General features: G+C 47.5%; 1 non-coding gene across 1 annotated transcript; it reads right to left on the minus strand.

Moving 5' to 3' along the window:
• Nucleotides 1-6,031: 6,031 nt before the first annotated feature.
• On the minus strand, nt 6,032-6,108 carry TRNAV-AAC (transfer RNA valine (anticodon AAC)). The gene has a single exon. It is a non-coding gene; the product is annotated as a tRNA-Val (tRNA).
• Nucleotides 6,109-6,523: the final 415 nt, after the last annotated feature.

Below are 6,523 nucleotides of genomic sequence, written 5' to 3' on the forward strand. Positions count from 1 at the left end.
GCACATATTTTATTTTAAAGTAAAAAAACAAAACAGGAACAAATACAATATTTAAAATAAAGAACAAGTAGGCCCTGGCTGGTTGGCTCAGCGTCAGCCTGGTATGCGGGGGACCCGGGTTCGATTACCGGCCAGGGCACATAGGAGAAGCGCCCATTTACTTCTCCACCCCCCCCTTCCTCTCTGTCTCTCTCTTCCCCTCCCGTAGCCAAGGCTCCATTGGAGCAAAGATGGCCCGGGCGCTGGGGATGGCTCCTTGGCCTCTGCCCCAGGTGCTAGAGTGGCTCTGGTCACGGCAGAGGGGCAGAGCATCGCCCCCTGGTGGGCAGAGCGTCGCCTGCCCGTGGTGGGCGTGCCGGGTGGATCCCTGTCGGGCGCATGCGGGAGTCTGTCTGACTGTCTCTCCCAGTTTCCAGCTTCAGAAAAATACAAAAAATAAATAAATAAAAAAAAAATAAAGAACAAGTAAATTTAAATCAACAAACTGACCAGTATTTCAATGGGAACTATGCTCCTCTCACTGATCACCAATGAAAGAGGTGCCCCTTCCGGAAGTGCGGTGGGGGCCGGATAAATGGCCTCAGGGGGTTGCATGCGGCCGCAGGCTGTAGTTTGGGGACCCCTGGATTAGAATATGCATTTCTCCAAAAGAAGTTGGCCAATGAGCACATGAAAAGACAGTCAACATTCTTAGCCATTAGGCAAACAAAAAATCTAAACCTCAGATATAATTCACATAAAATTACAGGACAGCTAAATGACAAATACAGACAATAAGAAGTGTTGGCCAGAATGTGGAGAAATTGGAGTCTTCATACATTGCTGATGCGGTTATAAAATGGTGCAGCCATTTTGGAAAAATAGTCAGGCAGTTCCTCAAAATATTAAATCCAGCCTGACCAGGCAATGGTGCAGCGGATTGAGCATCAGCCTGGGACACTGAGGACCCAGGTTCGAAACCCTGAGTTCACCAGCTTGAGCATGGGCTTGTCCAGCTTGAGCACAGGGTTGCCAGCGGTTGCCGGTGTGAGTATGGGATCATAGACATAACCCATGGTTGCTGGCTTGAAGCCCAAGGTTGCTGACTTGAGTCCAAGGTCACTGGCTCAAGCAAGGGATCACTGGCTCAGCTGGAGTCCCCCCCCCCCCCCCATCAAGGCCCATATGTGAAAGCAATCAATGAACAACTAAGGTTCCGCAACAAAGAATTGATGCTTCTCAGCTCTCTCCCTTCCTGTCTGCCTGTTCCTATCTGTCTCTCTCCTGTGCATGCATGCTAAAAAAAAAAAAAAAAAAAGTTAAACCCAGTTACCCTCTGACTCAGCAATTCCATTCCACTCCTGAGTGTAAGAGAAAAGAAAACATACAACCACATAAGAACTTGTGCATGAATGTCCAGAGCAGCACTATTCATAATAGCCCCAAAGTGGAAACAACTCAAATATCCATCAACTGGTGAATGGATAAACAAAATGTGTAGTTTCAGCCTGAGTTTCAAGGACAGAGAACCAGAAATGCTGATGGTGGAAGTTCCATTCTGAGGAGAGGAGAAAACCTGTGTCACAAGGTCAGCACAGAAAGAGAGAATTCTCTACCTGTTGATGCTATTTAGTCCCTCCACTGATGAGATGAGCTCCCCCCCCACACACACACATTGAGGGAGATAATCTACTTTACTCAGTCTACCATTCGAATAATCTCTTCTGTAAACAGCCTCAAAGACACACCCAGAATAACGTTGAACCAGATATCTGGGCATGGCATGGCCCAGTTAAGTTGACACTAAAATTAATCATCACAATATTTCAATAAAGCTATTATTAAAAAAGAAATTTCTATTGATTTGAGAGAGAAAGAGAAAGAAAGGGGGAAGGGGCAAAGGGAGAGAGAGAGAGAAGCATCAACTTGTTCCACTTAATTGTTTCATTTAGTGGTACACTCATTGGTTGTTTCTGGTATGTGCCCTGACCGGGGATTGAACTGTGACCTCGGCGCACAGGGACAATGCTCTATTCACTGAGCAACCCAGCCAGGGCCTCAGTAAATATATTACTCTTCAGAACTGTCAAGGTCAGGACTGAGATACTATCACAGGCCAGAGGAGACTCTGGAAACATGATGCCTGAATGCAATGGCAGAATGAATCCTGGAACAGAAAGAGGACATCAGTGGAAAAACTGGCAAAATCTGAGTAAAGTCTGGAGTTTAGTTGCTAGTGATACACCTGTGTTAACTTCTGCATTTTTGACAAAGGTATCATGGTTATGAACTTTCTTTTTTTTTAATTTTTAAAAAATTATTATTATTATTTTTACAGAGACAAGAGAGAGAGTCAGAGAGAGGGATAGATAGGGACAGACAAGAATGGAGAGAGATGAGAAGCATCAATCATCAATTTTTTGTTGCGACTCCTTAGTTGTTCAATGATTGCTTTCTCATATGTGCCTTGACCGCGGGCCTTCAGCAGACCAAGTAACCCCTTGCTCAAGCCAGCGACCTTGGGTCCAAGCTGGTGAGCTTTTTGCTCAAGCCAGATGAGCCCACGCTCAAGCTGGTGACCTCGGGGTCTCAAACCTGGGTCCTCTGCATCCCAGTTTGACGCTCTATCCACTGCGCCACCGCCTGGTCAGGCTTTTTTTTTTTTTTTTTTTTTTAAACAGGTGCTCTTTTTTTTTTATTTTTTGGTTTTTTTTAAAATTTTTATTTATTTATTCATTTTAGAGAGGAGAGAGAAAGGGAGAGAGAGAGACAGAGAGAGAAGGTGGGGAGGAGCTGGAAGCATCAACTCCCACATGTGCCTTGACCAGGCAAACCCAGGGTTTCGAACCGGCGACCTCAGCATTTCCAGGTCGACGCTTTGGCATTTTTTTTTTTAAATGCTTTTTAATGTCAGAATAAATTTTTTTTTTTTTTTTACAGAGACAGAGAGAGAGAGTCAGAGAGAGGGATAGACAGGGACAGACAGATAGGAAACGGAGAGATGAGAAGCATAAATCATTAGTTTTTCTTTGCGCGTTGCAACACCTTAATTGTTCATTGATTACTTTCTCATACGTACCTTGACCGCGGGCCTTCAGCAGACCGAGTAACCCCTTGCTCGAGCCAGTGACCTTGGGCTCAAGCTGGTGAGCCTTTGCTCAAACCAGATGAGCCTTTGCTCAAGCTGGCAACTTCGGGGTCTCGAACCTGGGTCTTTCTCATCCCAGTCCGACACTCTTATCCACTGCACCACTGTCCAGTCAGGCGGTTATGAACTTTCTATACTATCTTTGCAGTTTTATAAATCTAAAAATATCACCCCCAAATAAAACATTTTTAGAAAAACTCAAACATAAATTCAGTGCTTTCTTGCTTACATATTACCTAGCTTTTTACATTATTCATTGCACTGAATCCTCACAACAGTCTTACCGGAGCGACTTCCCAGTACAGAGAGAAGGTGAATTGGGTTCTCAGGATCCCGCACTCAGCAAGTAGTAGAACTGACATTTGAACTCAGGTCTCTCTGACTGGACCAAATAAATCACACAGCCCCATCTAGCCCCAGGTAGGCCCAGGAGTACAAATAACTGGATAGAAACATAAAGGACATCTTGATACCTGAAGACTAAACATTAAACACATGAAATTTAATAGCTAATGCTTGCTGTTTCCGTTACATTCTAAACCCATCAGGAACAAGACCCGGGCTTGAAAATTTCTTTCAAACACCTGCACAACATTTCAGGAAATTAAAATTCCATCAACTGACATGATTGACTATTTCTGTTATGCTAAATTCACCCAATCTTTCTCAGGGTACACAAATGATTGCATAACTTTAATCAGTTTACACACATTATTTTGGATTCCACTTTTCTACTTCCCATAATTTTCTTTATTAAATTTTTTTTTTTTACAGGGACAGAGAGAGAGTCAGAGAGAGGGATAGACAGACAGGAACGGAGAGAGATGAGAAGCATCAATCATCAGTTTTTTGTTGTGACACCTTAGTTATTCATTGATTGCTTTCTCATATGTGCCTTGACTGTGGGCCTTCAGCAGACGGAGTAACCCCTTGCTCGAGCCAGCGACCTTGGGTCCAAGCTGGTGAGCTTTTTTTGCTCAAGCCAGATGAGCTTGGGTCCAAGCTGCGACCTCGGTGTCTCGAACCTGGGTCCTTCTGCATCCCAGTCCGACGCTCTATCCCCTGCGCCACCGCCTGGTCATCCCATGATTTTCTTTCTTTCTTTTTTTTTATTTTTCTGAAATTGGAAACGGGAAGGCAGTCAGACTCCCGCACGTGTCCGACCGGGATCCACCCCGCATGCCCACCAGGGGGCGATGCTCTGCCTATCCGGGGCGTCACTCTGCCGCAATCAGAGCCACTCTAGCGCCTGAAGCAGAGGCCACAGAGCCATCCCCAGCACCCGGGCCATCTTTGCTCCAATGGAGCCTTGGCTGCGGGAGGGGAAGAGAGAGACAGAGAGGAAGGAGAGGGGGAGGGGTGGAGAAGCAGATGGGCGCCTCTCCTGTGTGCCCTGGCCGGGAATCAAACCAGGGACTCCTGCACGCCAGGCTGACGCTCTGCCACTGAGCTAACCAGCCAGGGCTTCCGTGATTTTCTTTTTTTCTTTTTTCTTTTTCTGAAGCTGGAAACGGGGAGGCAGACATACTCCCGCATGCACCCGACTGGGATCCACCTGGCACGCCCACCAGGGGCTACCGCTCTGCCCACCAGGGGGCGATGCTCTGCCCCTCCGGGGCGTCGCTCTGCTGCGACCAGAGCCACTCTAGCGCCTGGGGCAGAGGCCAAGGAGCCATCCTCAGCGCCCGGGCCATCTTTGCTCCAGGGGAGGGGTGGAGAAGCAGATGGGCATTTCTCCTATGTGCCCTGGCCGGGAATCGAACCCGGGTCCCCCGCACGCCAGGCCGATGCTCTACCGCTGAGCCAACCGGCCAGGGCCTATTTTCTATGCCTGTTTACAGGCATGCATTTAGTTCCATAACGGTCATTTTAACAGCCAAATACACGATATGCACAGACTATAGCTTATTTAACCATTTCCCTGTTGTGGGGCACTTGGGATGTTTCCAGTGTTTGGCTGATCAGAAAAGCGCTGCTATAAACGTTTTTGCATTTCAATCTTTGGGGCTATTTTGAGCAAGGACATCTGTGGAAAGTGAGTGAAGGAAAAGTCCCTAGAATTTTCACTTCTTCTTAGGCAGGTGCTCTTTATTTAGACTGGCTCTTGGCACTCTGCTTCATAGAGGTAACAGTCGTAACTGGGTGGTCTTGGGGAAGCTCTCCACCTTGGTTTCTTGCCATTTGAAGTGTAGTCCTCTGGCCAGTAGTGGCTGGAGCTTGTAGAATTACAGTATTTCAGTCCCTTTCTAGAATCTGCTGAATCAGAATTTTATTTTAGTTATTATTTTTTTTAATCTTTTTTTTTTCTTTATTCATTTTTAGAGAGGAGAGAGCGAGGGAGAGAGAGACAGAGAGAGAGAAGCGGGGAGGAGCTGGAAGCATCAACTCCCATATGTGCCTTGACCAGGCAAGCCCAGGGTTTCAAACCGGCAACCTCAGCATTTCCAGGTCGAGGCGTTATCCACTGCGCCACCACAGGTCAGGCACTATTTTAGTTATTTTTTTAACAGGAGAGAAAGTGGGAGAGAGAAAGGAAAAGAGAAAAGCAACGACTCGTTGTTGCTTCACTTTATTTTTATTTATTTATTTATTTATTTATTTATTTATTTTTTCCTCTTGTATTTTTCTGAAGCGGGAAACGGGGAGAGACAGTCAGATAGACTTCCGCATGTGCCCGACCGGGATCCACCCAGCACGCCCACCAGGGGCGACGCTCTGCCCCTCCGGGCGTCGCTCTGCCGCGACCAGAGCCACTCTAGCGCCTGGGGCAGAGGCCAAGGAGCCATCCCCAGCGCCCGGGGCCATCTTTTGCTCCAGTGGAGCCTTGGCTGCGGGAGGGGAAGAGAGAGACAGAGAGGAAGGAGAGGGGGAGGGGTGGAGAAGCAGATGGGCGCTTCTGCTGTGTGCCCTGGCCGGGGAATCGAACCCGGGACTCCTGCACGTTAGGCCGACGCTCTACCACTGAGCCAACTGGCCAGGGCTATTTTTATTTATTTCAATGAGAGAGGAAGGAAGGGGGAGAGAGAGAAAGAGAGGAACATTGATCTGCTCCCTCCATGTACTCCAACCAGGGATCAAATGGCAATCTCTGTACTTTAGGATGATGCTCTAACCAACTGAGCTATCCGGCCACGGCTGTTCCTTCACTTAAGTTGTGTATCGATTGCTTCTCATATGTGCCTTGACTGGACATAGGACTGGTGACCACTCAAGCCGAGCCAGTGACCTCTTGCTCAAGCCAGTGACTTTGGGCTCAAGCTGGGAGCTCTCATTCGAACTGGTGACCTCAGCGTTTCCAGTAGACACTCTATCCAGTGTGTCACCACTGGTCAGGCAGAATCTGCATTTTAACAAGCTCTCCAGGAGTGGTTTACGAACGTTGGGGAACCCATGCCC

This window comes from Saccopteryx bilineata, chromosome 2 (assembly GCF_036850765.1).
Source record: "Saccopteryx bilineata isolate mSacBil1 chromosome 2, mSacBil1_pri_phased_curated, whole genome shotgun sequence".
In the NCBI taxonomy this organism is placed as follows: domain Eukaryota; kingdom Metazoa; phylum Chordata; class Mammalia; order Chiroptera; family Emballonuridae; genus Saccopteryx; species Saccopteryx bilineata.